The sequence below is a fragment of the Biomphalaria glabrata genome, chromosome 5 (genome assembly GCF_947242115.1).
Source record: "Biomphalaria glabrata chromosome 5, xgBioGlab47.1, whole genome shotgun sequence".
NCBI classification, from domain to species: Eukaryota; Metazoa; Mollusca; class Gastropoda; family Planorbidae; genus Biomphalaria; species Biomphalaria glabrata.
Genome location: NC_074715.1, coordinates 44,423,031 through 44,435,051, shown reverse-complemented (window position 1 = coordinate 44,435,051; position 12,021 = coordinate 44,423,031).

Genomic DNA, 12,021 nt, shown 5'->3' with positions numbered 1-12,021 from the left:
ATCTGCAAGATGGCGGATCAGTCATGTGATTAAATATGTTATAGATGATAGATCTGAAGTCTAGACTAACAATAATAAATCTGTGCGATTAGAAATATTTTTATCAAGTATTTTTGTTTAGCGTAATTTCAAGCCCCCCCCCCCCTCAAGGGGACTAATTCAACTTATACCCCCACACCTTCTTTCCATTGTTATACCAAACAAAATAATTAATTACCTGCAGTTAATTAATCAATTATTTTTTTAAATTGATTTTTTGTTTTATCAGGTAAAAGTTAATTGTGCACAATTTCAGCTTTATTCGAATTGGTTCTGGGAGAAATAATGAGTTGAAACTTTTTACCAGACAAAATGATTGAGTTGATATAAGCTTTGTGAAAATCTAAAAGATACAATAATTTCTTCACTCGCCTGTAGCAGTAGTTAGTTGGACAATGTCCAGTTGTGGAGTCTCAAGTCTTCCTTGTTCATTTACCGATCCATTTTTTCCCCCTTCTCTATTTGGATGATCAATTCGAGAGGTTACTTTCCAAACGTTACTCGCCTGCTAACCTCTTACAATGTCTGAAGGATTACATGTCTCAACGGAGCCGTGCACAGTTCGATACTTCATCTAGGATGATTTATAACAAGAATCTGTTCCAAGCTATCTAATGACCCATCAATAGTGTTCGATCTTTTCATAACATATCAATACATTAAAATGTCATGATCAAAATGTAGTTAGTAAAACAACAACGATCAAGATTCGTAGACGACTACTTATATTCTTATGTCCTAAAACACAGACGCTACTTCCAAAGAGAAGATAATGACGTCCTATGAATATTCATGTATTAAACTTGCCATGCATGTGAATCATTGACTTAAAATTTGCATTGAGCACTTTGATATGGAATAAGATATGTGCATTTATCTTTATGTCTTCTGAGTATTTTAATAGGGTTTGTTTTTCTAGTTGTAGGCTATGGCTCAGTGTTTTATATATTATTGTTTTGTTTTATTTCATCTGTTCTGAAGATTCTCTCAATTTAGTGATTTTACTAATGACGTCACACTAATCGAATATGAATATTTGTATGTTACAAATCTCATGGCTCTATTTTCGTCTGTTGTATTTTTTTGCATGTTTTCATGAACAGTGGGTCAGTTGTACTTGTAGATATAGGTAAGTACCGAGCCTTTATGTTTGAGATACTGACTTTTTTTACCCTTCCAAAGCTTTTTCTAAAATTGTTTATCTATTTGATTTAAAGTATGCACAAGTATGCATGCTTTGTTAACAAATGCAACCTTTAAAAGATCAAATAAATTTTGCTTGAACGAACCATTAATAACCATTAAAAATATTTTATCCATATACATTGAATACACGGTAGAACTCTTGTTAAAGGAACTAGTGTTATAAAGTTGTTGTCTCCCTTATTACATTTCAGTGCACATTACTACGATTGTTTCCCCCTGTCTCGCGTGACAATGAATACACAGAGTTTTCTCTTGAGAGTGAATGCCTGGATCTTGGGAAAAGATATCCTGGTATTGTGATACTGGGTGTTAGATCAGTCGCAAGAGTTGTCGGAGACAATATCCTAGCTTATAGTCCTAACGCTTAATGGGTTCCACTACAGACTTTTTCTTACTGGTTGACACATGAAACATTAGTTCCGCAAGGCACCTGGAGCTTAAACTCTTCTTCTGGGTGAAATACCTTGCTAGACTGCCAAGCTCCACCTGCAGGAAACTCCCTGTTTTAGAGGCGCCAGGAATCCGCCTTTATCTCTTCATCTGTCAGTAGAGACAGTTTAGCCTGACTGAAAATACGTCACACGAGCAGGTCAAAGACTATTTGAGATGCATTGAGAGAATTTTATTGCCATTGTCAACCCTGGCTATGACAACCTCCGAAATAACCTATGCCGTAGTAGCCCTATCTATTATCTATATATTTTGAATGTTGAAAAACTTAAGGCTATTCTTTCAGAAGACCGGAAGTAAACGTTGCAGCCATGTTGAACAAACATTTTCAAAAGCAGCATTTTTAGTTTTTGAAATCTAAATGTGTTACATGTACAGACAAACTTTAGCGGCTTTTCCATACGTGAGCCACTTGCGACAACTCTGTTCTTTATCAGTCTCTCAATCCTTTGATAAGTGGAGCATCAGTTTAGTTAGAGCTCAATTGGTATTCTCTGTCTCTGTCATACCGCTCAAAAACTGAGGTTAAAACTTCTTTCTTTCTTTTTCCGACCTTCTCTTTTTATCTTTCTTTTCTTTTTAACAAAGCTTATATCTAATCACTATGGTAAACATTTTGAACACGTTATTTCTCCCACACCCATTGTCGGATCAAGTTGAAACTTTACACAATATTACCTAAAAAAAAAACATGAATAAAAAATTAAACAGTTAGTCTATTAATTAATATTGTGTTTGATAATAGAAAGGGAAATTAATCATTGTCTTAACAAATATGGCTAAATATGTGAGTTTTTCCCCTTAGATAATTATAGACGTAATATCTCCCACAGCTATTCTCAAATAAAGTTGAATCTATACACCATTATTTATTGCACCTAGGAAACATAAATCAATGAAAAATTATCCAATTAGTCAATTATTAATCATTTGAAAATTATTTTTTTTGCTTGATATCGAATAAGGGAAACACATTTGTCATTATTGAGAGCTATAGTTGTAAATGGATATCTTCCCCTTGAATAATTTTTTTTAAAATTGAAAGTACTCTTAGATTTTACTTCTTTCTTTCTTTGTTTTGTTCTTATAACCCCGCAGTCTGTCTATTCAAACAAGACCACATTTCAACCATCTTGACAAAATAAAAAGTCTATTTATCAACCAGGTCCTTACAAAAGACTAAAATATTAACAACGTGCAATAAAAAAAAAACAAGAGATTGTCAACCAAGTCTATATACAAAATCTAGTGTAATTAAGATGTAATATTGTTACTATAATGTACTACCACCACTTGATAAACCAGTTTCCTTTAAACATATCAAAAGTGATCTTTTCTTAAGAGTTTCTGAATTTTACTTATGGCACTAAAAACAATCGATACATTGGCTGGTGTGTTGATGGAAGCAGGGGGCGCGATGGAAGGGTGCCTGTGTCGCTTCATTAGATCTATGTTGTATTTGGGAGAGAAGTGCCAGACTGTAAACCTGATCGATTGTTTTGGGGGCAGTCGAAGAAAGTTTGGCCGTAACTCGCGTCTCTAAGATCTCTCGTGGTTACAGCGCCTCACTCTAATGTCTGCATCATTAGTCTAATACACGGGGGAGTGATTATAGATAGATTGAGAGAGAGAGAGAGAGAGAAAGAGAGAGAAATAGAAATAGTGAGAAAGAGTGAGAAGTTATATATATATATATATATATATATATATATATATATATATATATATATATATATATATATATATATATATATATATATATATATATTGAGAGAGAGAGAGAGAGAGAGAAAGAAATAGAAAGAGTGAGAAGATAGATAGATAGATAGATAGATAGATAGATAGATAGATAGAGCGAGAGAGAGAGAAAGAGAGAAAAAAAAATATATATATATATATATATATATATATATATATATATATATAGAGAGAGAGAGAGAGAGAGAGAGAGAGAGAAGGATTCGATATTCTAGTGTCAATTAAAGACAATGAAATCAGTTATAAGAAAGAAAAAGATGAAACTTGTTTATCATTTCTGCTCCAGGCTCGACATTTACAAAACAGATTAAACGCTATCATGGGTCATCATGGCTTTGGACAATTAATATGGATTCAGAAGAAACGAGATTGTTTTACTATATCCTTTAGTTTACCCGTATGACAGGAGTACGTTCATAGAACTCATATGGTACAGATATTTGAGTTTTTCACCATAAACTTAAGTTGTATCGAGGATGCTGACTTAAACTTTACTACTGCTTACGTAACAGAGATGTCACTGAACTATAGTTTTAGCACTATCTTAATTCGTGGCATTTGACCTTCCTATATAATCTCTTTTGTTCTCGTAAATTAATTGCCCATGTATATTTAAATATATTCTAAGTTATAGACAGAAACTCTAATGATTCCTTCGTAACAAAATGATGTTTGATCAACAAATGGAACAGAACATTTCGATGTGCAGTGCTAAAAAGTAAAAATAAAAAAAACATTTTGTCATGTATTCTTCCTCTTCTTCTTCTTCTTCTTCTTCTTCCTCCTCTTCTTCTTCTTCTTCTTCTTCTTCTTCTTCCTCTTCTTCTTCTTCTTCTTCTTCTTCCTCCTCTTCTTCTTCTTCTTCTTCTTCTTCTTCTTCCTCCTCTTCTTCTTCTTCTTCTTCTTCCTCCTCTTCTTCTTCTTCTTCTTCTTCTTCTTCTTCCTCCTCTTCTTCTTCTTCTTCTTCTTCTTCTTCTTCTTCTTCTTCTTCTTCCTCCTCTTCTTCTTCTTCTTCTTCTTCTTCTTCTTCCTCCTCTTCTTCTTCTTCTTCTTCTTCTTCTTCCTCCTCTTCTTCTTCTTCTTCTTCTTCTTCTTCTTCCTCTTCTTCTTCTTCTTCTTCTTCTTCTTCTTCTTCTTCTTCCTCCTCTTCTTCTTCTTCTTCTTCTTCTAAAAAACAAATAGCTGACCAACACGTCCTGAAAGTTTTGTACACCGGATACTCCAAAAATCTATTTATAGTATTTCCGCCATGTATGAAAATCTGCAACTTTACCTTTGCTTTCCTCCTCCACAGCTGCCCCAGTGACACAGACACAGAATTATTTGGCCCAACCGTTACATCCATCATGGTGAACTTAAAACACATCTGTTCTACTTCCTAAAATAAACATCCATTTTTACGATCTAGTCTCACTTTTTCCCCCCTTTTTCCATACACCTGTTCAGTTATCAAAAAAAAAGTGAGGTTGAGGAAAAAGAAAACAAAATAGTAGAAGGGGAACAATTTACCAACTGTAAAGATGCAATATGGAGGCCCGGTGGCTGAGTGGTAAAGTGCTTGGCTTCCGAACCAGGGGTCCCGGGTTCAAATCCTGGCGAACACTGGGATTTAAATTTTCGGGATCTTTAGGTGTGCACCTCTGAGTCCACCCAGCTCTAATGGGTACCTGACATTAGTTGGGGAAAAGTAAAGCGGTTGGTCGTTGTGCTGGCCACATGACACTCTCGTTTTTAAATAAGTTTTTGTATATATTAAAACGGACTGAAAGGCCAGTCATAGTCATCATTGCAGTAGCCTAATGTTATCTGTACCTGTGTTCTCTCTATTTCTAGCCAATGTGGGCTATATATGAACTTTCACCAGCGACCAGAAAGAATGTTACTTCCATTAAAGCTGTTTTCTTTTCAACCTTTTATTGCTTTGGTCCACTTGGCCGTGTGAAAATGTTTCTAATGTCATGTTACCATGCTCTCTGCTCTCCAGGACTTGCAGTGAATCGATACGACGAGAAGTCATAAAACACAAGCCGCACAAAGGAACGACAAGGGGAAGTAATCCAGCTTTGACCGATTTGTGACAAGAGGAAGTTATCCAGCTATGACCAACTGGTGACGAGGAAGTACTTAGACTCTGAATGACTTGAGATTGTGGAGCTCAGCCTGATTGCGACTTCATTGAAACAGTTTTATTCATGATGGGCAGTGGTGCCGGTCACAGTGCACCTAACAGGAGATCTAGCTAGAGCCCCACAACACCCATTTTTGTTTTTAGACCGGCAGTTATAGAATGTACATTGATGTATGTACTTTTTAAAATACTGAATCCAAGACGCCAAGTTAGACATCTCATCACAATGGACTGGACAGTTCACTCCATAGCATCAAATACACTAGTGTGTGTAACAGATCAGAACCACAGATGTGTAGTATCCCTTGTTACCTTTGACCTTTAACTCGTCCAGGCGTAGCGATAGTCTGCTGTACTTGTCATTTTTTTGATATTCAGAAGTTGTTATAAAGCTTATATCAAGTCACTTCGTCTGTCTGTCTGTCTGTCTGTCTGTCTTGACTTGTACAAATCTCGTAAACGTTTTTTTCTCACACTTCCCCTATTCGGATCAAGTTGAAACTGTACAATTATTGGTTCTCAATGACAATAAATGAATCAATAAAAAAAATTAACCAATTTGTTATTTAATCAGTAGTAATCATTTAATTGATTAATTTTGTTTTATATAAAAAATGGAGATACATTTTGCAGTATTGTTTGCTATGACAGTGATTGTGCGATTCTTTCCGTTATATAATAAAGCTTTCTTTAAAAAAAAGTCTATTTCATATTTGGCTTGTTTTTTTTTTCCTTGAACATACAAACATAAATAATCCTAATTAAAGTAGCCGATTCCTCAACAGTGAAGAGTGGTATGAGAATATTCTTTGTTTAATGTCACTTGCATCTATTAACATAAATAAAAAGCAAGTCAGACGTGAACTTAGTTCGTTTCTTATGGGTAGTCACGTGAACACACTGACAGTTCATTTGACAGTTCATCTGCTCTACATTGTTAGGCGTTCCCGCGGTGTCGAATGCAAACAATCTTAATGGAGGTAACACTCAACGAAATGTAGAATCCACTATCACCGGCGAAAGGCCGAACACTCAATAGAAGTCAGTCGACGCTGATACTGAATGTCGAACAAGATTAATAACAATGAAGGGAACCATCGAATGTCAGCTAACTCTAGACGTTCATAAAATGCGACTTATTTCTACAATGCCCTGGTGTAGTCTGTTTCATGTCGACTTCTATTTCGTTTTGACTCTAAAACCCTTTCCTTGTTTTACTAGTCACGTCATTGTCACTAAGTCAAAACTTCCCCTATTTCCGAAACAAATAATTAATTCCTAATCGTGCCATAACAATATTTTAACTCTAATGAAAAGACTAATCTCACATAGCGGTTATCGTTGGATTAATTTGTTCATTTGTTTTTATTATGAAAGTCACCCTAAATCAACGGCACTGTCATGATTAAAAAAAAAACTTAAAACAATATTGGGAAATTCTACTAAGAATTCTAAATATTTCCATGGACACTGTATAGAGAGAGACAGTTGCCAACTATTTAATAAAAATACGTTTGTGCTACATACGAAAGAATTTTAAAATGTTTGATTCTGCACTGCTGAAAACTGCACACAAATATAAGGTTTATTCATAGACATTAATAAATATAGACTGGCCGATTAAAGAGTTTTATGAAACGAAAATTTGTGACTTGCAATTTTGTGTACTTTATTATATAGCATTTATGAGCAGTATAAAAGTTAAGTATTCATATCTTTTTCAGACACACACCTATATATATTGTAAATAAGGAGGCAGTGTAGTTTTTTTAAATCTCTAAGAATGAAGATCATGCAATTTTTCATAATTCGGAAATCCGACTACAATAGATATACATGTGTTCAAGTTACATGAAGTTACTTCCTTCGGCCAGTCTATATTTATGTATGTCTATGGGTTTATTAAACGACTTTGCTTATCAATTATTCTGTATTCTGTACACCGGATCACCAACGGGTTTGCTATTTATGGATTTATACCCAAATATGAAAATTTCTAATAGTTACAAACTAGACAATGGCTCTTAAATTTGCATATGTACGTTATGTTATATTATAATTAGGGGTGCACCGGATAGTACTTTTTGATATCCGGCCGGAGCCGGATATGACCGGATAGTAAAATTTGATATTCGGCCGGGGCCGGAGCCGGAGCCGAATACCTAAGTGTCTTGTAAATAGCTTGTATTGCTGAGCATTTTTCGAAACTGTTTTAATAACATACCTATATTTGTTGGTATTATTTTTTTTCCTTTTATATACCTTATTGTTTTAAACTCTGTTACTGATTGATTTATTCAAGCTTAACAGTATTTATAAACAAAAATTAATCTGTGTAGCATGTACGAGGCCACCAACCATAAAGGCTGTGTTGGAGGGTCAATGTAAAATATGTTAGTATATATTTAACTAGTTACTAATGTAAATCTCTCATCTGGCTTGTATGGTGGTTGGATGTATGTGTTCAAGAATTTCTGACCAACAACTGGTCATCAGACTTGTAATTTTAAGTCCAAAGACTGCTTCTGGTTTCAAGGGCTTAATACTGATAGCTGTTAGTTAATAGTTGGAATCTGAAGCGTAGTAGGTCATATATTTATTAATCCATTTGCGGCAAACGATATTTTATTAACAGCAGGAACATCTATTATACCTACTCATAGCCTGAGCCTTAAATGTTGCGAAGCATAAATTTAATTGTAGTCTGTAGGCCTATTATTGGTATCTATGTTTAGATCTACTGTTATATAGATCTAAGAAAATCAGGAAAATCAACTATAGAAGAAAAAAAAACTCATTCACACCCTCCGTACCAAAAAAAAAAACATAAATAGACTCTGTGTTCGACTGATAGTAACAATCTGGTCAGATAGACGTAGTGAGCCTACACATGTAGTCCTAGTGTAGTGTGTATAGATGATGGTGTTGACCATCACGCGTTTTTGTTCTTGGGCATTCGCAATAGTGTTTAGTGTGCAGGCGAAAAAAGATAACACATTGGCATGGTCAGTCAAGCATATAGATAAATTATATCTGTACCTTAGTTACAGAGGTCAAGTGTTTCTTAACATTCCAGCATATTTTTTCTTTGTTTGCTAGATCTAATTGTGGTGCTTTAGATCAATTTATTTTCTGCGATGTTAAATTGTACTGTAAGGTTTTCCTTAATATATTAAGTCAATAGATTAAAACAATGATATTAGTTTTCTTTCTAAAGGTTTTAATACAAGGGGAAAAAATACATACACGCACACATGCACATATTTGTTTTATTTTATTGTGCAACGAACGTGTGTTCAGCGCCCTAAATGACATTTCTCTCCAAGTAAACAAACTTAGTCTCATCATCTAGTCACCTCTAGACAGTGTCAATATGTCTCAACAATCTGCGTTAATCCATTCTGGCTTAAGAATGGTCAATGTCTATCAATACATTGTCATGGATTAAACAAATAAGAAGTTGGGGGGTGTTGAGTCTGTTGAGCCCTCCCTTTAAAGATATCCCTGGTCAGTGTCTGTTTGGCTTGTAGTCCAGCCTCCTAATTGAGACTTTAAGTAAACAAACTTATTGTCCCTGCCAATAGTATAAAAGGTGTGGGTTGTGGTCCAGACCCTTGATTGACAACCTATCTCATAATAAACACACTCATACCAGAGTAACTTTATGGAGATTTGGCTTGTAGTCGCGCCCCTAATAAAAATTCTTCTCCAAGTAAACAAACTCAGTTCCCTCATAAGATGTGACCTCTAGAAAGTGTCAACACGTTGACCTCTGGCTTAATGTGGTCAGCTGCCTATCTGTGAACTCAATGTTATGGACTAAACAAACAAAAGGAGGTGGGGGGTGCTCATCTCTACCTCTGGAGATATACTCGCACATCTAGACAGATTATCAGCGTGACGTAGTTAAGGAATATTACGTGTTTACAAGACCACTCAAAGGTCAAGACAAGCTTTTAAAGTGTGCCAGGCATCGCTGCTACGTATGTAATACGAATTTATAATGTAAAGTCTAGTCCACCCCCCAATAACAAACCTAGTTCCCTCGTGTGACCTCTAGAGAGTGCTTACGTCCATCGTATCTGACTTGGGTTCACCTGTCAATCAATGAACTCAATGTGATGGGCTAAACAAATAAAAGGGGAAGGGAGATGTTCATCTAGAAATAGACCTGGTCACCTTAGAGGTGTGGCTCTTATAGTCCAGCTCCCCCCCCCCAATAAAGATTAACTACTAAGTAAACAAACTCAGTTCTCTCGAAAGATGTGACTACTAGAGAGTGTCAATACGCTGACATTAAACCTACGTCCATCGTATTTAACTTGTGGTTACCTGCCTATAAATAAACTCAATGTGATGGACTAAACAAATAAAAGGGGATGGGAATTGTTCATCTCTACCTCTGGAGATATACCCACACAGCTAGACAGACGTCTGGTCAGCATGACGTAGTCAAGGAATGTAGCATTTTAACATGTTAACTAACTTACTCAAAGGTCAAGACAAATTGAAAAAAGTGCCAGCCATTGCTGCTCTGTATGTAAAGCGCATTTATGGTGTAAAGTTTCATCTCTATTTATATTAAGTTATTAACATGCCTTGTCTTTATAATAAACGATGTTTGGTGCATATTCATAATGGCTCTATTTTTAAGCACATTATTTTGTTTTCATATAAGCATTAATACATTCTATAACAGACAGTAATGGAACGAGGTCCACTTGATGCATATTAAATAGGTGTATTTTTTACTATCCGGTTTACTATCCGGTAGTGATATCCGACCGGAGCCGAATAGCACCGGATAGTAAAAAATGCCGGATATTCGGCAGAAGCCGGAGCCGGAGGGACTATCCGGTGCACCCCTAATTATAATGCGTTTAATTATAATGCCCGAGATCTTATGTCATAGTATAAACAAGTCAGCACATACAGCCGGCCCATAGCACAAACAAGTCAGCACATACAGTCGGCCCATAGCACAAACAAGTCAGCACATACAGTCGGTCCATAGCACAACCAAGTCAGCACATTTGATTTAATTTATTTGATTTAATTGTCATTGTAAACTAGCTTTCACTTTAGATTTAGACTTAACTTAGGCATTGTAAACCTTAAACTAGATATAGACTAGACTCCTTTAAAAACTAAAATCAAGAACAGTCTTCATATAATTGCTCTGGCTATTTATCCTAATAATCACCAAATGCACACTAGCTGAACACAGAACTAGATCTACCTTTGTCAACACTAAACTTAAAAAGGAAACAACAGTCATAATCAATCATCACACTTTAGAACAATGCAACTTCAAAAATAACCTAACATACACATCTATAACATTAAAGAAGATTACCCATCACAAATGGAAGTTCTCAATCAGACACAGCAGAAATAAATACCTATCACTGTTAATATTAATGGCAGGAGATGTAGAGTCAAATCCAGGGCCTAGATCTAAAGATAGATGCAACATCTGCAAAAAAATATGCACCCTGAAACAGAAAGCCATTCAATGTGACACCTGCGATGAATGGTACCATGCATCATGTCTCCATATGAATACACCTGTGTATTATGCCTTAGGCAACAAAGACGCATCATGGCACTGTGTACCGTGTGGGTTACCTCAGTTTACATCAGGACTGTTTGATTCCTTTGATGCGGACACTTCTAACCCATACAACATCCTAAACACCATCCCGAACCAAACTCACCAACCACTAGCCAGATCCACTCCTGTTAAACCTAAATCTACTAAAATTAATACAACAGCCTCACTAAATAAACCTACTAAAGAAGTAATACCAAAATACCTTAAAACCTTAGTTATAAATTTTCAAAGCATTAGGAACAAAACAGCAGACTTAGAAATTTTATTAGAATGTGAGAAACCAGACATAATTGCAGGAACAGAAACTTGGCTCCATCCTGAAATTTATAATGCAGAAATTTTCAATAGTAATTATGAAATTTTTAGAAAAGATAGGGCTGATAATCATGGAGGAGTTCTTTTAGCAATAAAAAACACTCTTATAGCAGAAGAAATTACCTTACCTAACTCAAAAAATGTAGAATCAACATTTTGTAAAATTAATACCACCTCAACATCCCTAATAATAGGCAGCATTTACAGACCACCAAATTCTAGTTTAGAATACATGCAGGAACTATGTAATCAGATTACTACACTTAAAGAGACAAATAAAAATGCAGTTTTTTGGATTATGGGCGATTTCAACCTACCTGATATAAATTGGAAAACACTAACCATAGATAAACACCAAAACCTTAAGGACATAAATGAGCTTTTCATAGAAACTTTACACAACCTAAGTTTAGATCAAATCATTAAAAAGCCAACTAGATTAAACAACACATTAGATCTCTTCTTAACCAACAGACCTGGATTAGTAGTTGATTATGAAATTATCCCTGGT